At 45.1% G+C, this 26223-nt stretch overlaps 1 long non-coding RNA gene across 1 annotated transcript in view; it reads left to right on the top strand.

The window, feature by feature from the left end:
* LOC138503788 (uncharacterized) overlaps positions 1 to 26223 on the top strand; it is a 110089-nt gene that overhangs the window by 4026 nt on the left and 79840 nt on the right. The window contains exon 2 of the long non-coding RNA XR_011279706.1: positions 14165 to 14333. This is a non-coding gene — a long non-coding RNA (uncharacterized lncRNA). The remainder of the gene's footprint in view (positions 1 to 14164; positions 14334 to 26223) is intronic.

The raw sequence follows: 26223 nt of genomic DNA, 5'->3' as shown, positions 1-26223 counted from the left end.
ATGAGGGGATGACAGCGTGCTCTCACCAGTCCAGGTCGATGGGATCAGCACCGTTTAGGAGGGAGGTGGATAAGATGATTTGGTCCAGTGTATTTCCATAAACGTATGTGGGGGAGAACACATGTTGAAGTAGGGCTACCAGTTCAGCTATGGGTAAGAGAGCTTCATTCTTGGTTGGGTGGGTCCCAGGGAGATTTGAGCACCCGTAAAAGATGTTATTTTCTTGCAAGATTGATGAGGTTTTCAGGCTTGTCTGCTGCGGCTCATTTGGTGTTGATGAGCATGACAACACGTGAGCTTAGAGAGATTGTGGGCTTTAGTGTGACAAGGTGTTAGGGAGAATTTTCAGTTCCCTCAACCTGAGAGACCGCAGCACTTTTTGCTCGTCTATGGGATTTTCTTTTATCTGTTCTTCTGCGTGAGTGGAACTTTTTCCCACTGACACATTCTTTTGCTCTGACTTTGGGAAACCTGTTTTACTAATTTTGTGTTTTATTTTTACTTCAATGGAGTCATGCTTACCTCCATGTATTTCACTAAAGGCATCTGTAATTGATTTTTGCTACACACAGCACCCTTTGTGCAGTGTCGCTGGGGAGTCCTTTGGACTTCTACTATTGTTTTGTTTTATTTTCCCATGGGAACACATGTTCTCAAGGGTAGTGAGGTGTCTTTTACCTTACTTACTTTTTCTTTTGTGGGACCAGCACACACCACCTTATGTTACGTTGTGACTCGTTTCTTATTTCTCCTCTAACTATTATAAGTTACGGTAATTAACAAGCTTAAATGACTGCTGGCAGTGGATATTTTTCTACCATTTGTGTGCAGGTTTCTTACAAGCTGTTTTCACAGCTGCAGTACAGCACCCAGGGGTGACCATTTTCTCAAAATGGCCCGTCTTCTTTTTTTGCTTGCAAGTTACTTCTTGGCTCTTCTACCGTTCCAGGTGGGGGTGGGTCCTTTTTGAGTGTTGTCTTTGGCAGGCTTCTTTTGTGAAGCCCTTCCAAGGCAACAGTGTGTCTGCTTAACGCAGAAGGGTCCTGAAACTTCTCTGGCCTTTGTTGGAGAGTATGCCTGGCTGAATCCAGTTTGAACTGGGAGACTGGCTGCCCTGCAGGGCAGCCACCCCCACGTGAATGACAGCTCCCGTAGGAGCAAATTAATGGGTTCCTGCATACACAGCAAAGCCTTTTTGAACAGAAGGCAGAGGCGACCACTGGAACTGAAGATCCGAAGCAGAAGATGACCAGAGATGCCTGCAGCACCTCCAGCAACCGCAGAAGCACTGCTGAAGCCCTGGTGCTGTCCTGAACCCATTTTCAAATCGACAGGGAAGCTCTGCCAAGAAAGACTTCCTCCTCTGAGCTGGTGGACATAACCAGCCTCGACCGCATTCAATTTTGAGCCGTCCCGTGACGTCCTGCAACCTTCGTGAGCTGCAGAACCCCAATATCCGGGGTACCTCGACCACTTTGGAGTGCATCGTCTTGCAATAAACAAATCCGGCTGAAACTTTGCAGGCATCCTTGTGGACCTCCAGAAGCAGGGATTCTCTTCCAAAAGTCCCCTCACCAGCACGCAGGAACCAGAAATTCCAACCGGCAGTAACCATTCACTTCAGGCAGCAAGAAAAGACGCCAAAACCGCAAACTGAAGTGGGAGTGATCTGAATCCTTTGCCTTCGCTGGTGAGTCCCTCTCTCAAACACCACCGCAGAAGCCCATCCAAGGTGCCCCCTTTCGTCACCACGACCAAGGAACAAAAAACCGAGCCTGCACCAGTGCATCGGGAAGGCTTCCAACTGCAACTTTAAATTCACCCTCCAGGTACTGTGGGACTTTGGTTTTGCTTACCTGAAGCCATTTTCTGTGCTCTTTTGCTTGGGCGTTGACCCACAATTCATTGCTAGAGGCCTTGCAGTCTGTGCCCCTACAGAAAAGCTTCTCTTGAGCTCTTGTTTATTTTAAAAGAACACCTAACTGGTTACTTACTGTATCCAAGAAGATTGTCATCAGAACGTTTCCGCTCCAATTAATTTTGGCTTGCTGGTTTCTAGGGGTGTACCGAACTTCGGATTTGAGTATGTATTTGGCCGAATTTCAGCTGAAAATCAGCTATTCGGCTTCAGCCGTAGGTTCCTGGAATACTTACTCGTAGCCGAAGTTAAAAAAAAAAAAAAACTTGTTTTTTAAATTCCTCTTTCTATGATTAGCAATTGTCTCTCAGTGTGAGAGATGATAGCCAATCCTAGAAAATAGAACAGTGGGGAAGCAGCAGTAGCCAGTAAGCTGATGGCTTACTGGCTGCTGCAAGAGCACAAGGAAAAATACCCTGCACAGAGGCCGAGACTGGAAGAAGACGACCAGAAGATACTGCCTGAGGAAAGACGGACATCGAGGCGGCATCAGGTAAGTCTTTTGTTCTGTCTCACTTAATGTGCCTTTGAAGCGGCTGCCACACAGTAGGTACGTATATTTATATAAATGCATAAGTGTGTTGTGACGATGAATGTTATCTGATGGTATTGGGCTGTGTGCCGAGTGCTGCTTCCATGTGCTTGGTCTTCTATTTCCCTAATCAATGTTGGTAGTAATGGCGTGTGATGGGGAGTTGACTCATATTCTAAAAAACTGTGCATTGTAGAGTTGTGTTATAATGGGACAGACCATCAGAAAAAACCCATCAAATTGCCACAGCAAAAGTACTCCAAGAATACATGCCATTTCTAGTGATATTGCATTGTGTCAGGGTGGAGTGGCAAGCATGCAGAGACTGCATGTGTTATTCAAAAACACTGCACAACCACAATAAAAAAAAAGAGAACTTTAAAATGAAGACGCCAGATGAACTGAGTGAAAGAAGGGATTTAAGGGGTAAGAAAGGACACGCTTCCCAAAATGCCCCCTCTGGTGTGGGGGGTAGGGAGCCAGGAGCACGTGGTCAAAACTGAGTCCAGCTGCTGCTTTCGGTGAGCAGAAGTAGGGATGCTGCCAGTAGACGTCCTCCACATGAGTGCAGTAACACTGCGATATCAGACAGGAAGATCATTTCACTAATTCTACACCCCACCCGGCCCCCCAAAAAAACCACGCTAAAGGAGGCATTAAGTACTGCATACAAAGTTACCCCGGGAGGCCATAACAATGTGTTCAATGTACACACATGACACATGCAGCCCTAAAATATCACAAAAACACTCTGCAGCAAATTCTCTCAATTTCCACTAAAACTCATTAGAAAGTGCAGTGGGCAGGTATCTCCTGTCTTGATATTGGGAAAATCTTCCTCGGGACCAGCCCTTAGAGCAAAAAATTCCCCAATTCAGCCCAAAATACAGGTTCTATTGTGCCGAGCAGTGAACTCATGCTAGTGACAAATGACACCTTCAAAACGTTTTAGCATTTATTCTAAACAGTGAATTTCAGCAACATTTTGGGATTCAAGTTAGAGAAGATTACAAAACACAAAACTTAGAGAAATGCAAAATATAGAGAAACATAGAACTTAGAGAAACACAGTCTTACGCCCCTTCAATGAGCACTGGGAGACCCTGGCCCTCATAAGCTAGCTGTAACAAGCCCCGCTCAGAGGACAGCGCTGCAGGGTGCCGACAGAGCAACAGGTTCCGGACACTCGATTTTGCTCGAACCAAGTCCACAGATCGATCTCCCACCTGAGTCATGTGGGCATGCATTTTTATAATCTCGTGCTGTCAGTCCATGTCTCACAGGTCTAGAACCTTCCCTGTGCAAAATATAGGCTTGCTCATGGAAAAACCCAACTCTGTGAATTTCCACTGTGCTCCTTTCCTGTGCCCCTCCCTACTTGGAGCCCATCTGCGCGAAAGCTCAGGAATGTCTTATCAGTGCCTTCCCAGAGAAAAGAAGATTAGTTTACGAAACCATGCAGGGCTACAGTTGGAAAGTCGAGATGAATTAAGCCTATGTGAGCAAGCTCTAAAAGGCATGCACTCATAGCTTAGTGTTCATAGCGCTTAAGACTGGCTATATAAGCGCTATATAGGTGCCATAATGTTCCAAACACTCCAATAATGTCTATTAGCTACAGAGCTGGGGCCTTCGCCCTGCCTGTCTATCTACAATGCATAATGTGACCTACCACCCCTACTTGGCTTGCATATTCCTTGTAGCTCACTACTGCGTAATGGAAGTGCTACAACAGACTACTGTCAGTATTTCTGGCACATACTTTGAATAAACTATTGGCTTTCAGCGGCTAATGCTGTCATCTAAAGCCCTGATTGGCAAATTTGCAATTTTGTGTATCACTACACTCCACCCCTATTCAAAGTGTGTGCGACAATGCTGACTAATACCCATCAACATAGTATGTAGTGCAGTGATAAAGACCTTGGGGCTTTGCAAGAGGTTTAAGCAAACTATCTTCTAGCGGTTAGTCAGCGTGGCAAGCAAGGTTAGTAAAAACACTACCTAAACAAAAATGTACACAAAGTGAACATTGACATATACCCTTGCCAAAGCCTGGCTTACACAAAAAAAAAGAAAACGTACACAAAGTGAACATGGACATTTACTCTAGCCAAAACCTGGCCTACACAAAAATACCTAAATAATTATTGTATAACTGATTGTCAGTTAAAAAGCAGCATGCAGTTAAAATGTCAAGGCAATCTGGTGTAGTCTAATCTACAATGCACTATTGCATTTATGTATGGTTACCAATTCTAAACCTGGCAGCCTTTCACTCTAAGGGCCTACCCTCCCCCTGATCCCAGGGCATTCAAACATGACTATGGGCTGTGTGATTAGACACTTCCCCAATGTATGTGGAACCCAACCAAAAACCATCTAATTTCACGAGCAAGGTGAACCCATGGGCACCAGGTTATCAAAATAAAAACAATTCTACTAATTTGCATTAAAGCATGGCATGTGTTATTCATGCAATCAAGAGCAAGTGGTTTGATCCATATGTTTGCTGGTAACTGTAGCTCTGTGTGCCAGTGGGTTGAGGATGGTCGCCCCCACTCGGAGCGAAAAGCCAACACCTGCTGATTTATCACTGTTTGCCATAAAGTGCATTGTGTGTATTTAGCAGTCTTGTTGACCTGCCCTATGGCAGAAAAAATGTCTTCATACCTAAAATTCTGCCATCTGCAGTGGTGGCCAATACTTGTAGCAGTGTTGGGCGTATCAATGGGCCCCACTAGGCCAGAAGTTTTATAGCAGAGCTAGTATCAGAACCCATAGTGGCTAGCTTATTGTGCACAGTTTCTATGTCAAAAGCATATAAAGCTCCTGTTACCCCCGCTGCTCCCGCAATTAATGAATCTAGCTCCCTAGCTACGCGCACTCTGGTGATGGGCCATAGAAATGGACTCCATTTGTAGCAGCTTGGTAGTACTAAGGAAACATTGTCTCGTGATTAATCTATGTCTAAGTGTATCACTGTAATAATAGAGGTGTGCATTACCAGCCTACAATTTAAATGTTGCCTTACTAATGGAAAATCTAACATGTTCACAGTTTCTACCTTGTGTGACTTGGAGAATACCCTTCTCCAAGTGGGATGCCTACCATATACAATATTAGTTTTAGCTACAAACACCATACTACCATCCAGCAGTGGCTGTTTCATCACACCATTGTGTGAAATGCATTTAGTCAAATTATAGTCCATAAAATCTTGGCGAGAACACTTGCTGCAGTTCTTGGTCAGAAAAAACATAAAACAAACAAATTGTTGGATCCATTCACTGAAACATTAACATGGGATTTCATAAACACCAGTCATATGAGCCAGTGACAAAAGATGCCCGACAATGTGCCAGGCCAGTACGCTAGCAATTCCATGTGGATACTCATTTGTAGCGCTTTTCCAAGGAATGAATCTAAATGTCTACAATCAAAAGGTGACTTTGCATTAGTGTGCTGGAGACAGCCGTCCCCACAAAAACATGAAACTGATTGGTTTAACAAAAACCGTGTCACACACTGTGTCATCAAATCAAGTATCAAGTCAGTCATGGTTTCATTTAACCGCCTTAAGGCTGGCTGTAAAAGTATCCAGTGTTTCAAAGATTACCATCTCAAATTAGAGCTCACACACTTGGCAGCATTACTTTAAATTAAGAACCTTAACCTACGCTCAGCTGACTTTGGTGTGCGCACTCATTTTATCTCAAAATATATTACGCTCCTGCTTGCATAATCCTGCTGCCCCAACAATTCATAAATCATTTTCCTGCCTACGTGCAACTTAGTAGTTTTAGAAAAGGCAAAACATCTTTGGTTAAAGCAATTCAGTTGGAAGAGCAAAACATTTCGTTTTTTCAGATTCATCTCAAAAATGCATTTAAAAGCCATTTTTCAATGTGTTAGCATTTAAGTGCTGTGTCATACAGCTGTTTGTGGTGCATGATGTCACAGTCCACAACCCATTGTCCGCAATCCTTTAAACAAGAAAGGCAAAACATATCAACCAGATTATTTCCAGCAACTGAATCATTTGAATGTGCAGCATCAAATGTTTGATAACTAGCCAAGTCTGCACCGTGCCAGTTCAGCAAAAGTTATTACTCTGTTGGACACTTCTCGCAGGTTGCAGAACAAATGTCCTCATACGTCATGCATGTTAGCACCATTGAGTGCGGTGCAGGACAGGTTGAAAGTTCACATATCATCTCGCAGTGACTCGCTTTCTCTGACAATGCGTCTACTTGACTGATCAGTGTCACCCGCAAATTGCACACATCTACCCCAATCATGGCACGCAACTTTCTTTTTTTTTTTGCCTAGGCAAAATACAAACAGAAATGTTAGGATTTCATCAAAAGTACGATGTCATTATTCTTCACATTAGGATGTCATCAAAACTTCAATATCAGCGTTGTCCACCCCTTCCCTTAACACCACCCCCACCTTCAGAAGTCTCATCCGGTAACTACACACTTTATCATTGCTACCACAATTATTGGTCACCCTTCTTCATGTTACTGGGGGATTATTTACACTCAACCATACGGGGTGTAACTGCCTAGTCGCAAATTAATTTGTGCAATGCGATCATAGTTGGTCAATGGTACCTCAGACTGATCTGTGATTTTACAAAAGCCATATAATAAGTACCCAGGTCGCACTTCTCAATGGATCAATGCTTTTCTTTGTCTCCAAAGCGAACACGAATGCCAGGCGCCAACTTGCTTCCAGTGTTTCATGATCTTGATTTAGGTTACCCTGCTGGCATCACTCCATTTTTCAAAGGTAAAGTCCTTCAGTCCAATACCGCCTGCAGTTGCATAAGCAGCTTTGTTTATGTTTCTCCATACAGCTAGTGTCTTTCAAGCTTCTGGTTTTCCACTTGTCATTTCCCCAAAGGGTGTCTGCTGATTTCTTGGGCCACCCCTTTGAGAGCGATAGTCTGAATCAGTTCCTTTTGTTGCTTCAACAAATCATTCATTCTTGCACTAAGCCGTGAGGCTTCTGGATCATGGCTAATGTGCAGTGTTCATGTTATACTCCAAAGCCCCGCTCTGCGTGTTGTTTCTTGCAAAACGGCTACCTCTGTCAGTTTGCTTCCATCTGGAACACCATAACGTCTTTGTCAGTTACTCCAATGTAGCTTGCATTTTTGCCAGCTGTGTATTTTCACTTCTCAAAGCGCCTAGAGGTTTCTTCTCCAGTGCACAGCGCTTTACTTCAGTTCACATCACATGGAGTACTGGGATGCAGCTTGCATGGCAATGTCTCTTCACTTCACATCACATGGGGCATGGGGATGCAGCTTGCACGGCAATGTCTCTTGAAATGGGCAGCTGTCTTTTCTTAGCCCATTCACAGATGCACAGTTTCCCCAAATGTTCAGATGCGATGCGCCAAGTCTGCCATTCTGCATTTAGCGTTTGTTTTCCTTCCGGTGTTGATACTGAGCAAATTCTTTACTTCTGATCAGCTCTGTTATTGCATGCCAGTGTCAGAAAGCATGCGTACATCAGCATGTGTAAGGTAGATTGCGCTCTTTTTCATTTTCTCACTCACAGCAATTATTGCCTTCAGTTCTGTTTCAGCATTCTATCTTTGCACCCCCCTCCTCAGTTTTTGCTCACACTGGCGGTGTCTCTCACAGGGGATGGAATGCAGGAATGTTGTTATTTATCTTTCATGTGCACATGGCAGTGCCATGCACACGCATCAAGCTTATCTCTTGCCTATAACTCTTAAACTGTGGCGGCTTCAATGGAAGGCACTCGTTTCAGACAGTTCACCCAGATTAACTGTTTCCTGCACTGCTTCAGCAACTCAGAAAAACTCCCATATCTGCCAGCTTTTATAAACACCATTTCACAGAACAGGAGCGCAGCATTCTGCTTTCCTGCCTTCCTCCAACAGTTTTTATTTATTTATTTATTTTTCCGCGCACCTCGCCCAAGACAGTGCAAGTTATCTTCAAGGCACAAGCTCTGCACAGCAAGACTCGTATTTTCAAAAGAGGCACTTTTTTTTGTCATCAGATTCTACTCCATGTAATTTTGCCAAAATGTCTAAGCATCTTTTTAGCCTGTTTTAAACTGATCAATGTCCCATTTTAAAGGCATACATTTTCTTTTTCCTCGTAACCTTGTAGTTTGGCTTCACAAACTCACTCCAATGCAATGTGCGATCTTTCAAAAGAACCCGCAACCCACTAAATCTTTGTGCTGTCTTATCACACACAGATTTTTCATTCTGTTGTACCATTGCCAAATTAAAACCAATTATTTCAGTGCATTTAAAACATGTCATGTGTAGTGCAGCTTTCTCTGCAAGAGCAACCCACACTCTATATTGCTTGTGGGCTGTTTATGTGTCACCAACATTTTTCACCATGTACCGCAGTCAACAGGTCACTATTTCCAAAACATATATCACTTATAACGCAACAGTACAAATCCATGGCATAGCGTGGGAACAGTTACATACTCTAGGGGCAATTTAGAGGCAATTTAGAAAAATATAAATTGTCTTTCCCCCCCAACCATTGCAAACTGATTTTGCAATTTCAAATCAATACACAAAAATCGAAAATCCAAATACCATTCACTCACTTTCTTTTTAAGCGAGTCTCTCACCCATTGTAAGCATGGCACAGCTAAAATGCAATGTAGCCATTTTAGTGTGTTTCCTTAAACAGAATGCACCACCAGCACATGGAATTTACAGTTGCCCAAAAAAAAAAACCCTTTAGGCTCTCAACATAGATGTTACTCTTTCTCCTAAACTCAGCTCATTCCCACGTTATTTTCAGGAATGTCAACACTTCAAAAGCATACATTTAAAAAAGCAAACCTTCGCCTCCTTACATTACAGCCCCCCACTCGCTAGCACACTGGGGCTGAATCACGTCAAAATCTATTCACAATTTGCATGTCAAATCCTTGCAACTATTTTCCTGCCCTCATGACAGAATAGAGTTGAGAACTCCATCTTACTTTGCATTCCAAATTGCAACTTTAAACCGGGGAAACCGCATGATAAATTCTTTCCTAATTGAACATAAATCTTTCTTGACCATTCATCGGAGCGCTTTAAACAAAGCCATTTCCCGCTTGTTTATCGCCTTGTGCTCCCTGGCTTCATTCCCAAGCAGTAAGTCAGCCACGACTGATTTACTGAAGGGGAAAGTCTTAACCACACAAGCTATCAGCCACGGCAAGGCGACACAACGTTGCTATCTTTTGTGTCTCAGAGCTGCAGTGAGACCACCAAGGAAATGCGACAGCCTGCTCATCACTCTGCACTGTGTTCTCTCACACAATTTGTCATTTCACAGCAAGGCACTGCTCTGCACAAATCCCCAAGCTGCCACCAAATGTCTTGATATTGGGGAAAATCTTCCTCGGGACCAGCCCTTAGAGCAAAAATTACCCAATTCAGCCCAAAATACAGGTTCTATTGTGCCGAGCAGTGAACTCATGCTAGTGACAAATGACACCTTCAAAAAGTTTTAGCATTTATTCTAAACAGTGAATTTCAGCAACATTTTGGGATTCAAGTTAGAGAAGATTACAAAACACAAAATTTAGAGAAATGCAAAATATAGAGAAACATAGAACTTAGAGAAACACAGTCTTACGCCCCTTCAATCAGCACTGGGAGTCCCTGGCCCTCATAAGCTAGCTGTAACAAGCCCCGCTCAGAGGACAGCGCTGCAGGGTGCCGACAGAGCAACAGGTTCCGGACACTCGATTTTGCTCGAACCAAGTCCACAGATCGATCTCCCACCTGCGTCATGTGGGCATGCATTTTTATAATCTCGTGCTGTCAGTGCATGACGCACAGTTCTAGAACCTTCCCTGTGCAAAATATAGGCTTGCTCATGGAAAAACCCAACTCTGTGAATTTCCACTGTGCTCCTTTCCTGTGCCCCTCCCTACTTGGAGCCCATCTGCGCGAAAGAAGAAAAGAAGATTAGTTTACGAAACCATGCAGGGCTACAGTTAGAAAGTCGAGATGAATTAAGCCTATGTGAGCAAGCTCTAAAAGGCATGCACTCATAGCTTAGTGTTCATAGCGCTTAAGACTGGCTATCTAAGCGCTATATAGGTGCCATAATGTTCCAAACACTCCAATAATGTCTATTAGCTACAGAGCTGGGACCTTCGCCCTGCCTGTCTATCTACAATGCATAATGTGACCTACCACACCTACTAGGCCTGCATATTTCTTGTAGCTCACTACTGCGTAATGGAAGTGCTACAACAGACTACTGTCAGCATTTTTGGCACATACTTTGAATAAACTATTGGCTTTCAGCGGCTAATGCTGTCATCTAAAGCCCTGATTGGCAAATTTGCAATTTTGTGTATCACTACATCTCCCCCGTGCCACAAAGTCCTATGGTGCTGGCATTAATGGTGCGCGTTACCTCAAGGCACCCTTCTGCATCAACGGGCAATGGCAAAGTCAATAGTCCTGGCTTTAATGAATGCCACCTGCTTGCTTTCCTTGTTACCCTTGCTTTCTTTCCTTGACACCCTGGCTAGCTTTCCTCGCCGCCCTTGCTAGCTTTCCTTAGCACCCTTGCTTGCTGGCTTTCCTTGCTGCTACACCTGCTTGTATTTGACAGTGAAAACCCCTTAGCTGCACTTCTAGCCTGTTTGACAGATGGGATACAAATGCCAGTGTCACCAGGAGCGGACTGGCCTGTAGGGAACTCTGGAGATTTCCCGGTAGGGCTTGACACACTGGGCCTCTTTTCTGTGGTATTTCCACATTTTCCCATAGGGAAAGGGTTAGGCTTGCTGAAAATGTCAATATGGGGCCAATTTTAAAATTATTTCCAGGGCCTCTTTTGGTTGTGCAAATGCTCAAATGGGGTTGAAAAGGGCAGCTGAATGTGTGCATTCATGATGTGTGCATTCACATGCTCTTTACTGTCTTGCGAAGCAGTATTTCTCATGTGCTGGACAATGTATTTAAAAAACCAACTATTCGGCTCACTATTCGGCTTTGGACTTTAGAAAAATGTACCGAACACAAGGTATTTTTGAGTCATGTTTACTAACAGTTATTATAAAAATAAGCATTATACAAACAAAACACAGACTGAATATTCATGCTTTCATATTAATATATCAATCACACTTCTCATGTGACTGATGTGCAGGTCTGCCTGCATTGTTGCAGGAAACGGTAGAATTTGGGTTTACTCATACTTACATTTTTACACATATATTTTTAATGTTTATTTTTTTTCATAGAACAAACTTTATGGAAATGAAAACCTCTGAAAATGCTCGCATGTCCCAGATTGCAATTAGATCTCGGATTCAACACAAAGAAATAGAAGATTCATCATTGCAGATCAAGTTGGTATTTACATCTACCCTGTGTGACAGTGTAACATTTGTGGAGATCAGGGGAGGGGTGGCTAGGTGCTCCATGGTTCAGGGGAAGCCCCCATGTACATGATACGATTTATGAAGTTGATACATTGAAGATCCACCCATTACTCCCTCACCCGATCCAACTTGCACCCTTTTGTGAGATTCCCCTAGCCTACCCAACATCAATGTACTCTTGGCGAGTGACTCTAATTGTGACAATCTTCTGCCCTTTTTCAGGGTCCCGTGTTGGGTGCCCTGTGATGCCATCCATGGTACCATCCGCTTTATGCAGGAGACTTAGTCACAGGATAGAGAGGTGACTATTATGCGGGCTAGAAGTTTTCAACTTCAAATATTTCCCTCTGCTATGCCATATTAATCGGAATTTACTAAACTCAATCCATTTCTTACATGTTACCCATGCTACCCCGTGCTTTTGGTACAGTGCTGTTTCATTAGGTGAAGCACCACCTCTTTTTTTTTTTTTTCTATACCTGTTTACTTCTTTAACGAGGTGGCAAGTATGCTGTGCAAGCACACACCAGGCCGCACATGCTTACGGGAGCACTCATTATCAGCTTCTTTTATCTTTACAGGATGCAAATTTTGAACTCTCCACTGGGCATTGGATATTGAAAATTGAATCCTGGCCAGTAGGAAATGTTGTGCTGTGTGTATGTGTGGAATTGAGGTGACAAGTGAATTATTATGGCCTGCTGGTATCTCGCAATTTAAAATGTGCATCCTTGCTCTATGCACAGATGGGTGTGTTGGTAGTTCAGGAGTCTCTCACTGTGGGTGAATATGATTACTGTGACTTGTAGCTGAAGATAGGAACAGTCCAAGAACTGTCACCCACCTCTTGTTAAACCAGGGCCCAAAGGAGATGGCATGGGAGTGTGGAAGTGCCCTTCCTTATCAAACGCAGAGCTAGGCAGATAGTTAGAAATGCCATGTAGCCGGCGGAGACGAAAAGGCATAAGAAGGCTTATGCCTTATAATGCTCTCCCATGCTATACCCCGAAACATGGATGCACTCCAATAGACCGTACGTCTGCTTATTTATTTTCAAGGGGCATGTCTCTTTGGGAATCAACTCGAGAATATAGGGTATACGGGCCTCCGTATGACATTGAAAGATTTTATTCTGATGGTTACCCAGTGCTAAAAATTCTGTGATTCCACCTCATAACAGCTATACCTTCACAAATGTATGTAGAATCCCTGAAATACTACATGCATTATTTTAGATACTTTCCATGGCTTGAGTACACTAGTTAATTAAACCTCTTCTGAACATCTTTTTGAAAAAGAATGCACCGTGGGATTATTGGCCCTTCTATACCGTACATGGCAAACGTGTAGAAAAGATCGCCATCAGAGAGGTCCTTATATGAATGTCCAAATTGAACTTGTTTCCTGTATTGCTTGCTTTTGGTGTTAAAAGCAATCATGCATTTGATTCCATAATACTGTGGTCATGTGCAACAATTTTGGAAGCTACTAGCCAGCCATAAAAAGTCACTTGTCATCAAATTGACAGACAGCACACCATTTGATAATCGCCAAGAGTAAATTATTACTAGCCAATGGTGATTGCAAGTTTTGTGCCCAGCTGTGGTAATAACTGCATGTAGCCATTCCACTCGATCTGTGATTAGGCAGGCAGTCCTTTCAAATACCATTACCGCTATACTCATAAGGAGCATGCAGGTTGGCAAATACGTTTTCTTTTTCTTCAGGATTTAACCTATTAGCATGAATGGTTCCTGTGTGGGTGTTGGCGTCATTAGTAAGGGCACAGAGGAGGAACATTAAGATTAACATTAACATGTTTTATCCAGAAGTAATCTTGGAATTCTTGTTATGATTTATTGCTTGATATCAAATGTTTTGCTTTTTAAATGCACTGCAATAACAACTGTTACTATTCACAATTTCTGTTGTGTTCATTCGATCCACCATGGAAAACTGTACAGTCCATTCACGCTGCAAAGATACGTACTCGTGAACTTCTGGTTGGACAGGTATCTTGCAATGAGTGCACTTAACTCACTGAGCTTTGGTACAAAGTTTACATTCATGTGTAGTATGAACATTCATCCATACTAATAACGTCCTGTGGAATATTGTTTGTTTTGGTATTTTTGCATTTTTCCTCCCCAACCATGAATTCTGTTAAAGACATGTACCGTTGTAGAACGTTTTTGGCTGAACTAAATATTTCTTGTTAATGAATTAAAAAAAAATAGTAATTAGACAAGACAATACAAATATGACCAAATACTTCCTAAGAAACATTATTTTGTGTTATAGGGTTTACATGCCATGGAAACTACAGCACTTCCGAATACTGAGTGTTTTTGAACCTCCAACAGTTCAGGTATATTGCTTATTTCAACAATTGTAGAAAGACATTTTTGAACTTGAAGAGAATACCAAATCAAATTTCATCACTGATCAAAAAAGAACTTCGACAAAGAGGGTGAGTAGATATGTATAACATATAAAAGGTTAAAGTTCATGTCTATAGTTGTGCGTTGGAGAACCTTTCCATCCTTTTGTATGAGGGGGCTAAGCCATAAGGGACTGCTGGCTGCTTCCCAATGACCATATCAGAGGGCAGATGCAGTGGCATTCCCTGGGCTCATCCTCCCCTAAAAGGCACAGTGGTTTCCCAATTCAGAAAGTGTCACCTCAAACTGAAAAGATTAACCAGGCCTACACGTTCCAGTATGAACCCTTGCCTCCATGCTGATAACCCTACCCTGCAACAAAAGAGTACTCCAATTTTGGCCATTACAACTTTTCAGAAACCTAACATTTTAAAGGCCATCCCTATTTTGGGAAATAAACATACACCATACGCCGGGCTTCAACATGTCTGTCAACAATCCAATTGTCTCCATCTTGAAATAATGATACAGAACAAATCTGTTGAGTGCCCCCAAGTTGAAGACTGGATGAAAGAGTTACCATCCTTCCAAACCAGAAAGAATTTGCTTAAGCAAACAGAAACTCTTGAGTGCACAATATTTCTGCCCTGTTGAAACAGTTGTGAGACCAGATGGACCACCATTATTTGGGCTAGATTAAGCATAAGAGGAGGAGGAGGGGGTGGGAGTGGGTGTTCTGGGAAGGCTCCCCTAGAAACTCTATGTGATAGCCCCTCATCATATCTAGCACCTAGGTATCTCCAAATAACTAATTTCTGAAAAAATATTGAATCGGTCAAAGTGTACTAGCAGAAGAGGGAGAATACCTTACCATCACACAAAGACAGAGCAGATCCTTGACGTGCTCTGCTGTCGCCCTGTGTATGATGGAAGGAACCCCAGGACACATCCCAGGAGACCTGATGCAGGGGTCTGTAACTGACACGTACAGAGGCTTGAGTCCAGCTGGACATGCGAACCCTGTACTAACTGGCCCGAGCAGAGACCCATGGATGAAATAACTTATTCAGTGAGGTTTGGGCTCTGTCCAGAGTAGTTAATGTGGAATACAAACTTGCCATCTCTTTTACAAAGCTGTCTGTTAGGGAGAATTCTAATTTCTGTGCTAATTCCCTTCAACCTTGGAGACCCCCAATTCTTTTGCTGGATTTAGGACTTTTTAATTTTAACCATGGATTGAGAGAGACCCTTTTCCCACTCTCTCATGTGTTTTGACCTGATAGATTATGTGTTTTCACTGATTTTGGAGTCTGACAAACTCCATAGGCATCTACTTTTTGTATGGTGACACACAGCACCTTCAGCGCAGTGTCACAGAGAAATCCTTTTAGATTTATCACAAGGTTTAAATACCTTTTCTTGGGTGAACGACTGTTCCCAAGAATAGTAAAGTGAAATTGACTTTACTTACCTTTTCTCTTTGTAGGTACAGCACACCCCATCTTATGTGGAGTGCTCCGGGGTTACCTGGTAGCCCCTTATCCTAAATTCTCGTGTAAACATTTTATGTTACCCTCACTACGTTAAGTGGCTGGTGGCAGTGGTTTAATTTTTCCTACCATTGTGCTTTTCTACTGCAGGCTGAACTCAGCTGCAGTACAGCACCCATGCATGACCATTTTGCCAAAATGGCCCCTGACTTCTTTTTTCGCCATTTGCTGTTTGTGAGGTCTTTCTTGGGTTTTACACAATGCGTTGAGCCAGGGTTAAGCCCTTTGTTTTTCTTGCCTTTGGCGTTGTCTGGAAGGACAGGATGTGAGGGAGGGACCCGAAACTTCCCCGTCCTTTGTCTCTAGCAATGCCTTAATGCAACCAGTCCTGATTGGCTGGCTGTCCTTTTAGGACAGCCACCCTGCTGTGTGATCGACAGCCTAGCCTGTGCATGAAAGTGAGAAACCTGCTTAAAAGGCGAGGGTTTACCACACCGCATCCCACCTGCATAGCATTTACCCAGAAGTTCCCAGGGACTTCTGGAGGGGTTGCAGGGAGGAGGGAACCGCAGAGCACATATGGTGGGAGTGCCCCAAGATCAAGCCATTCAGGAGGGACATTCATCAGGCTGTTAGGCTCACCTGGTATCCACGGGACGCCACACGATACTGGAATGAGGTCTAAGCGCTATGCCGGACCCCTCTCTGCTTGGTTATGTGCTAGAAGTTGGGTAGCACCTATAACAGGAGAATGGAGGGTTAAGGTACTGGTTCTGTGATGGGTGGACTCCAGACCTCCCTCTGGTCCAAATCTCCTCCCTTGGGTTATTGCTTGCCTTAGGTTTTTGTGCGTTGAACTCTCCGTCCTGCATCTCTGTGCAGGGGCGCGTGGTTGGTGTGGGCGTTCCGTGCACCTAGTTGCTTCACTAGTCTGTGTGCCCTTATGTCGGGTCCAGACCAGCTGTGACTCCGGCTCTGCTTGCTGTCTTCCAGGTGAGTTATAATGTCTTTTCTGTGTTTCTTCTGTCTCTTTCTTTCCCACCGTTTTCTTGTTTTCTCAGCTTCTTGCACCACTATGCTGTTCCCTAACAATGTCTCTTTTTGTTTTCACAGGGATGGTTGCGATCTGGGAGTTGCCGTGCCGATGGCGAAGACCACAGTGAGTTATTGATGCGCGGAGCGCTGCGCTGTTTATTGGTGTTAATTCCTAACCTGTGTTCTCTTCTTTGTACAGGTTGCGGTGATGTTCCGGAGTGATGAGCAATCGAAGCGCTGCTTGCCCAGGTAAGTGCTTTGTTAATGCTGACCTTGTTCCTTATCCCTTGCAGGCTGCGGTGAAACCCCCGGAGATGGGCAAGGTAAGAGAAACGCAGGGTGCTGCCAGGACTCGCTGCTTGCCCAGGTAAGAATTGTTATTAATGCTGTCCTTGTTTCTTTACCTTTGCAGGTTGCGGCGAACTCAGGGGATGGGTGGGGTAAGCGAAGCGCAGGATGGATTCAATGCCGGTTACTTCACAGAAAAGTGTTCTTGCTCGCTAATGCTGTTCTTGTTCTTCCAGGTTATTCATGGAATCCGGATCTAGGGCTTCAGGATCGGGCCGCCAGAGAAGCAGATGAGCAGGAGCTGACACATCCTCCTGGACCTCTGTGTTGCCCGGTGAAGCCCTGCTGCTGTGCTGAAACTCCTTTTTCATTTCGACAGAGAAGCTCCAGAAGGGACGACTTCTTTCGTTGGGTTAGTGGGACCAATAACTTCGAGACGAACTCCACTGCACCATATTCCCCGACTGGCTGTACTTCATCGTTGCTGTAAGAACTGAATGGCAGGGGTCGAGTAGTCGAGTGAAACGTCTGATGCGGTAACACATTCGGCTAGAAGCTCCAGGAGTCTCCTATGGACCCTCCATAAGCAGGACGACCAGAGCTTGTGTACCCCTCACCTAAGTGCAGGACCCAAGGAGTAAAGGAAGCCCAACCAGTATCCAAGATTTTCCCTCCAGTTGTCTACCCCCCAACTTGTTGCTGTTGTCTGACAAGCCTAGCCTGACTTTTGCCAGTGGAGCACAGCCTCTGCTACACTCCGCTGAGTTTTCGCTCACTTTGTTATGGGGAAACTGACATGCCCTTAAAGGCAGTCAGTACTGGGAGACTTTGTTTCCCTTAGTCCTTTGCTATGTTGCAACTTTTCTGCAACATGCTACAAGTGCACAAAGTACCTTACAGTACAGTGAGCGTGGGTCTTCCTTTAATTTCCAAAGGCCCTAGACTCCCTCAAAGGATTTCTTACGTGAAGTACAGATGTGCCTTGGACAGGGATGGTGGCAGCTTTTACTTTAGCATAGTTTTAACTCTTTCTTGCCATGCAAACTGCATTTACTGCGGTTAGCACAGGAAGGTGGCCTGGCTCCAAAATGGCCATGCCACGAGGTTCTTTGTCCTGTCCTTTGGCCATTTTGTCCCTTTGCCTTCCCCAGGTCAAGAAGACCTGGGTCAGTCCTTATTTGGTCATGCATTCTCCCACGGAACGCTAAGCTTTCGTGGGCTTCTGCATGCATTGTGTGTGTGCCTCCAGGATGTGGGTTGGACTGTCTAGTTCCAATACACATCCTGGGTGCCAGAGAGTCTGGTGTGCTGGGAATGACCGGGACCACCGTGGTCTGTGATTGGTCCATGTCTGGTGTGCCTGTTTGTGAGCAGATCTCCCATTGGGTCCTCTTCGTTTTGTCGCAAAGGAGACTCTGGATCAGAGAAGGCTCCAAACACCCATACCAGGTCGATCGCTTGAGTTCTCAGTGAACCTAGGATAAACCACAAGCATCCTGAAACTAAGAAGCCAAGTTGAGGAACCGCTGGTGACCCGCTAGAAGGTTTGGCACCCTAAGCACGCTGTGGTCCCGCAGGACCCCTCTGCATCTGATCGCACCAGAAAGACTGCAAAGGTGCTTCGACCCATTTGAATATTGGGAACAAATATTCACGGCACCTTCATCTTAATGTGCAAGCGAGCCTCTTCGGATGTGTTCCTGGGCCAACCAGCGAACTGACCAGCTTGCGCAGGACCTTTGATCTGAAACCGCCACCCTTTCAAGTTGACACTTGAAACCTGGTAGATCGTAGGCACTGGGTCCAAGGCACTCTCCTGCTGAGCTTCGTACACCTAGGTGCCCTAGGTCTGGAATTAGGAGAGTACGCCTGAACCTAAGTGCGCATGCTTTGCTTTGCTGCTGTGCCCCTCTTTGCCCCGTAGCCTGCTGCAGTGAAACTGTCCTGATTCCTTCACCAGGAGCAGAGAAATCACCACTATCCTGCCACGGAATTGCTGCTGAAAGCCGCAGAACTGCACAATTGCCGCATTTGAACCTGCAACCGACGTGGATTTGACTGCCAAAGTTTGGTCCGCAGTGCACCTGGGGTCATTAAGTACTTGCAACCCTTACCAGTGACCCCTAGCGCATCCATCCATTTTTACGCACACATGTCCTCTGAGGGCCACTCACCTTTCCACATTTAGCCTTTGCTACCGTCCTATTCCCAACTCCTGGAACCTGTTCTACCTTGTTGGGGAGACCCTCCTGGAATAGTGGGGACTTATTCTTCATCGCTTCATCCACCTTCCTGAGTCGCTACAGCCCCTGCAAGAGACCCTGTTTTCGCTCTACCGCACCATCGTGTGCACCTGCATCCGAAAGTACTTTTGAGCGTTAGGCTCCACTCTTCGGCTACACTCTTCGTAGGGGCTGGACTGCCTCTTAGTTAGGGATTGATTGATTGATGAAGAACTGCCTAAAGTCTATTTGCACAGTTTTTTCCCTTTCTTCATAGGTTGTGGACCATTCTGTGCACTATTCCTTTAGGCCAATTGGTAACTGTATATATGTTTTATAGTAGTGTTGTATTGGTTTGAAGTATTACTATTGAGATTTGCTTTGTGTTTGATTTCACAGGCCTTGAATAATAAATGTATATGTATTTTCAATATAAACACCTGACTGGGAGTGATTTGTAGTGTCCTTTAATGTGTGTGCTCATTGTGGGCTTTCAGTCACCCTCATCCCTCCTGAGACCTAGTCTTGACCAACGCCAGTGCTACCCTGATTGGTCTGGCTTGTCCAGAAGGTTACCCTGTTCCAAGAAACTAGGCTGGCCTTCTGAACCTCTGCCCACCAGGTCAGAGTTCAGAAATCCATCTTAACACTGACAACCTCCCAAGTGCTGCCACAGGAGCCCTCTAAATGTCCTCCTTCTTGTCTCTATGACTGAGGCGCAGGCACAAGGGTCTGCACTGCTGTAGCAAGACAGAATCCAGCTGGACCACTCTTCTTCAAACTAGAGGTACTGTTTAAGTCCGGGGTACTTATCTCATTGCCTTTTTAGCTGTGCTTTTCTCATTTGGGAATTGCATTGGCTTACCTTTTAGAGCTGAGTCCAACTCTTTATTCTCTCACAGGCTTAACAGCTTATGACCCTAGAAGTGATTTTCTACAAACTCTCTAACTTTGCAAGACTTTTTAATCCAGGAAGTGCCTAAGAGTGTCTAAGAACTACATAGACTGTGTTCCAAATGACTTTGGCTGTCCTGGCTCCCTGAAAAATCTTCTAGTCCATTGACTTTGATCGTGTTTGTCCCTCATAGGTGGTAACTTGTTTTAGACTGTTACTGCTGGGAAAGGCTTGTCTAGATTTCATTGGAATATTTAGTTGTCCTCATAAGTACTGAGAATCTGTGTAACCTTTTCTTTCCCTAGACCTTTCCTTTCTGCAACCTCAGAATCTGCAAAGTATAACTAGTGTGATATATAAATGCCATTACTGTCCTTGTGATTGAAGTCACTCCAGGGTGCAGGAATTGGGTAAGAAGCATATTGTTACGCTCACCTGACTCCCACGGAGGCGCTGGCCTGGTTCGCGCTGCTGTGACCTCTTCTAAGGTGATGCGCAGGGTTCGGAAGACGGACTGGACTGGGCCCCCAAATCTGGCTTGCCTGGCTCGCAGAAGTATCCTTCTGTAAGCGAAAATAGGGGATTAACTGTCTGCGGGGTAATGCAATCGGCCTCCCACTTTCCCCTCTCGCCCTCCTCGAAACCCTTCTGTGATTTCTCGTAGCGTCTCACCTTGGGGTCTGGAAGGACGAGCTCTCCATCCTGTTTCTGATGCAGGGGCGTGTTGGTATCCAGTTACTTCACTGGATTTTCGGATTGGTGAGAACCAAACTTGCTTGGCTTCCAGGTAAGTTTTTTTTGATAAGAGGTTCCCCTTGTGTCCATGCATTAATGTACTAATGCTAGTGTCTTTTTCCCCATAGGGGCCGGGGTACAGAATGCCGGGGAACAGGCACCGACCCGAGATGAGAGGTGAAATCCTTGTAGAAATCAGGTAAGTCTTTAATGAGCGTTTTTTGGTAATGTCTTTTCATTCGCTCATTAACGCTGATGTCTCTTTTTCCCCTTAGGGGCCGGGGCCCGGAAATGCCAGGATGCGGCGCGGACCCGAAATGAAGAGGGAATGAATCAACAGGTAAGTCTTAACATGGAGATTTAGCTTTCCTTATTCCCTTCTATCTCTCACCTTTTGTTCTGGTCTTTTTCTCCCTAGGCGCTGGGGCGTGACTGCGAATCCGGATGATCGCTGCTGAACATGGAGGCGCCCTGTAAAGGTGAGTGGAATGCGGCGCTGCAGCGATCGACGCGATGAGCTTTTAAATTAAAGTCTTCCTTTCCAGGATTGTCGGCGAGATGTCTCCGGGATGCAGATTTAGCAGGTAAGGACTTTTCCTTCTTCTGTTCTCTTCTTCTCTTCCTTTGTAGGTGATCCAGGATGCTGGCAGGCGTGGCAGAAGTCAGGATGCAGGAGCAGACACAGTGAGCGTCCAGCTGCTAGATGCAGAACAACGCGAAGCACGTGTGGCTGTTAGGGTGGGGTTTAAATAGCCTTGGAAGAAGTTCCAGGTATGTATCTTTCCTCCAATCAGGTATGTATCCTTCCCCGACCACGCCCCGGATGGTAAATTAGTCCCACAGGTAAAGTAGTTCCTTTCAGGCCTCAAGGAGGCCGGGATCCTGCAGCATGGTCTGCATCAGGTAAGTGCACCCAAGCACTCCCAAAATGAGCCTGGTGCCATAGGCGCCAGGACACTGTCCAAAGGGCCCCTATATGGGGTTGCTGGGTCCTTCTTTGGGGACTGGATGTCCGCTTTCGGGGACGCAGGGCTTGAACGGCTCCCCGGGAGCGGGCATCATGACAGCACTCCCCCCCCCCCCCAAGGCCCCTCCCAAGGTTGTTCCCTCCGGGGGTTTTGGTTTGTCTGGGAAGAGTCAGTGGAATTTCCTGACTAATCGAGGTGCATGCACATGGTCGCTGGGTTCCCACGACCTCTCCTGAGGTCCGTACCCCTTCCAATCAATTAGGTAGAACAGTTTTGACCTAAACATTTTTGAGTCTAAAATGTTCTTCACTTCAAATTCGGGCTCCCCATCTATTAGAATAGGTTCTGGAGGTTTGAGTAGTCGGGTTCCGGGTACCACTGGTTTTAGAAGTGACACATGAAAAACAGGGTGAATTTGCATACTAGCTGGTAAATCAGGTTTAACAGCCACTGGGTTAATTATTGCCGTAATAGAATAAGGTCCCAGATATTTTGGGTTAAAAGTTCGAGGCCCTTTGAGTGGTAAATGTCTGGTAGCTAACCACACTTGATACCCAATCTGATACGGAGGTGCTTCACTCCGATGTAGATCAGCATTCTCCTTGTATTTTCTCTTGGCTTGTTGTAAATGCGTAGTTGCCTCTTTGAAGGCTTGGGTAATTGTAGAATGCAGATGTTCTACTGCAGGCATTCCGAGGTTCTGAGGTGAGTCAAGGTTTGAGGTTCGAGGGTGATGCCCAAACAAAGTATAAAAAGGACTGTGGCCAGTTCCAGAGTGTACCGAATTATTATATGCGTATTCGGCTATCCAAAGAATGTCTTTCCAGTTGCTTTCAGATTGCTGTAACATACACCGTAAGTACTGTTCAAGGGTCTGATTTGTCCTCTCGGTCTGACCATCGGTCTGGGTATGATGACTGGTCGATAATCTTACGTCGATCTGCGCCATTTGACAACATTTGCGCCAGAAGTGGGAAATGAATTGGCTTCCCCGGTCAGAGATTAGTATAGATGGGAATCCATGTAGCCGAACAATATTTTCGAGGAATTCTTTGGCTAGGACAGAAGCTGAAGGTAAACCTTTCAAAGGAATAAAGTGGGCCATTTTGGAAATCAAATCCACAATTACCAGAATAGTATTGTACCCCGAACAAGGAGGCAGGTCCGTAATAAAATCCATTGATAGGGTGTGCCAGGGTGCTGGTGGTATGTCTAGAGGTTGAAGGAGACCGGCTGGTCTTTTCTTTTGACTTTTATTTTGGGCGCAAACACCACAGGACATCACAAAAGATTTAACATCTTTTCGCCAAGAGGGCCACCAAAATTGTCGTTTCACCTTTTCCTCTGTCTTGGCAATACCGGGGTGTCCCTCTATTAATGTATCATGATAACCGGAAATAACTAGTTCGTGTAATTCCTTATGGGGCAGTAATAAGCGTCCTTGGAAATAAGGTAAACCATTATCTATGGTAAAGTCTGATCCCTTTTGTATCCATTCCTGTAAGGTTGTAGGGTCAGGAGTTGTTTCACTCTGGCTTGAATGTCTTCAAGCGTCTGTAACAAAGTCATGCCTAGAATCCTCTGTTCGGGAATTATTGGTACTGGTTCTGAGTTTGTATCAGATTCTCCCATTCCAATTCGGGATAAGGCGTCTGCTTTGCCATTCTTGCAGCCAGGTCGATAGGTAATCACGAAATCAAATTCAGCGAAAAACAAAGCCCATCGGAGCTGCCGTGATGACTGAGCCTTGGCGGTTTTCAAATACTGTAAATTCCGGTGATCAGTGATCACTGTGATGGTATGTCGAGCGCCAAGCAAATAATGCCGCCAGGCTTTAAAAGCAGTCTTAATGGCTAACAGTTCTTTGTCCGTGATTGCATAATTAACCTCGGGTGCCGAGAATTTTCTGGACCAAAACGCTACGGGATGCAGTTGATTGGTTTCGGGATCTCTTTGGGACAGGACAGCTCCCATGGCTAGGCTGGATGCGTCAGTCTCGACGACATAAGGGAGATCTGGACGCGGGTGTTTCAATATAGGTGCGGAGGTAAACTTAGCTTTTAAATCCTGAAAGGCCTGCTCGGCTTCTTCAGACCCTTCAAAACGTTTATTTTTCCTCAAGAGTGCAGTAATGGGTTGTACCACGCGTGAAAATTCCGGGATAAACCTGCGATAGAAATTGGCAAAGCCGAGCATGCTTTGAACCCCTTTTGCAGAGCTAGGTGATGGCCATTTGAGGATGGCATCCACTTTTCTTGAGTCCATTCAGACTCCTTTGGGTGTCAGGATGAAACCTAGAAACTCGACTTCTGTGGTATGGAAAACACATTTCTCCAATTTAGCAAATAGTTTGTGTTGGCGCAGTTTTTCAAGTACTGCCCTGACGTGTTTTCTGTGATCAGATTCCGAAGAGGAGTACACCAGAATGTCATCGATATATACGACAACACAAACATCGATGAGTTCCCGAAGGACATCATTCATGAAGTATTGGAAGGCAGCCGGCGCATTACACAATCCGAAAGGCATCACCTGGTACTCGAATAATCCGTATTTAGTACGGAAGGCAGTTTTCCATTCGTCGCCTTCTTTAACTCGTACCAGATGATAAGCCCCCCGGAGATCTAACTTGGTGTATATGCAAGCGTCCTTCACCTGGTCAAGGAGTTCAGGGATCAGAGGCAGAAGATAACAGTTTTTAACCGTTATCTGGTTCAATGCGCGGTAATCGATACAAGTTCTAAGGTCGCCTTCTTTTTTGGGCACGAAGAACAAAGCCGAGGATGCCGGGGACTTTGACGGGCGAATAAAACCATTAGCTAGGTATTGATCCAAATATTGTCTCAAATGCAGATTCTCAGGTTCGGTAAGGGCATAAATCCTGCTACAAGGGGGTTGTGCACCGGGCACCAGATCGATTTGGCAATCGTACGATCTGTGAGGAGGTAACGTGTTGGCCTGTTCCTTTTGAAAGACGTCCTGAAAGTCTTGGTATTCTGGAGGTAGTTGCATGGAGGCAGAGGTTACAGATGCTAGATTAATCTTCAGGTTTTCTGGGTAGCAGGTTTGTGTACAATCCGGGAAGGTTATTCTCTTAGCTCGCCAATCAATTCAAGGATTATGTGTCTCTAACCAAGGGATTCCAAGAATAACATGAAACTGTAGAGACTTGATTACATCAAACACAACACCTTCCCGATGGCCGTTGGGACCAATAAGAGTCACCTCAGTAGTGGAATGTGTTAACGGTCCAGAGGCAATTTCAGTTCCATCGACTGTGGTGATGACATCTTTGCTGGTTTTAGGACGGAGAGGGAGGTTAATCCTAGAGACCAATTCACGATCCACATAGTTTCCAATAGCCCCACTATCGATGTATGCCTTTATTGCATGCAACCGCTTAGGCTGTTCTGGATCTACAAGAACCATTGGCACAATGAAATGCGAGGTCTGAGAGTTAGTTTTCAAGCTCGGCAAGCGGACCCCTAGACTTGTCGGGCGGAGTCGTTTCCCGAAACAGAGTCTTCATGGTTTTTATCAGCGGCTCCTACCGCCTTTCGGGGCGGTTTTGCTGGGCAATCTCGTAGAAAGTGTCCAGAATTCCCACAATAAAGACATAATTTTAACTGACGCCTCCTTTCACGTTCCTTTTGAGTTAAGGGTCCTTTAACCCCTCCAATTTGCATAGGCCCAGAGACATCAACTCCCTTGGGATTAGCATGGGTCTTTACCAACACCCGGGTCTCAAACATGGACCGATCTGCTTTTCTGTTTTGAAGTCTGTGATCCAATTGGACCACTAAATCTATATACACTGTGCATTCTTGGGGCGGATTTACAACTTGGGCCAAGACATCTTAAAGTTCTCCGCGAAGGCCTCGATAAAACAACGTGACTCTTTTATCCTCTGGCCATCCCGTTTCCACAATTAGTCTATTAAAGGTTGCAATATAGGATAGGAGGTCCTGATTGCCCTGTCGCAGGGATAGAAGTTCGTCATCCAGAGCCTGCCCCTGAGAGTGTCGAGCAAATAACCTTTCCATGCTGAGATATGACAATACAAAGGCTACCTTGGTCTGATCATTAGGGAAGGCCCCAGGTCTGCAGAGGAAGTGCAAACGACACTGATTCATGAATATGGTGAATCGTTTGGGGTCCCCAGCAAAGCGTTTGGGTGGGGCCAGCGGCATGTTTCCAGGTAGATTAATCTGCACAGGGTTACTGGAAACCACAGGAGCGGGGTTCCCTCCGGAACCGGGTAGAGGAGTTTGCCCAGCTTGACCTTGCAAAAGCTGTCTGGCCAGGTCATCAGTTCTTTCCTTTGATATTATTAATTCCCTCCTGAG

Source organism: Ambystoma mexicanum, chromosome 11, assembly GCF_040938575.1.
Source record: "Ambystoma mexicanum isolate Mex_15411 chromosome 11, UKY_AmexF1_1, whole genome shotgun sequence".
Taxonomy (NCBI): Eukaryota; Metazoa; Chordata; class Amphibia; order Caudata; family Ambystomatidae; genus Ambystoma; species Ambystoma mexicanum.
This window is presented reverse-complemented; position numbering and strand designations above follow the sequence as displayed.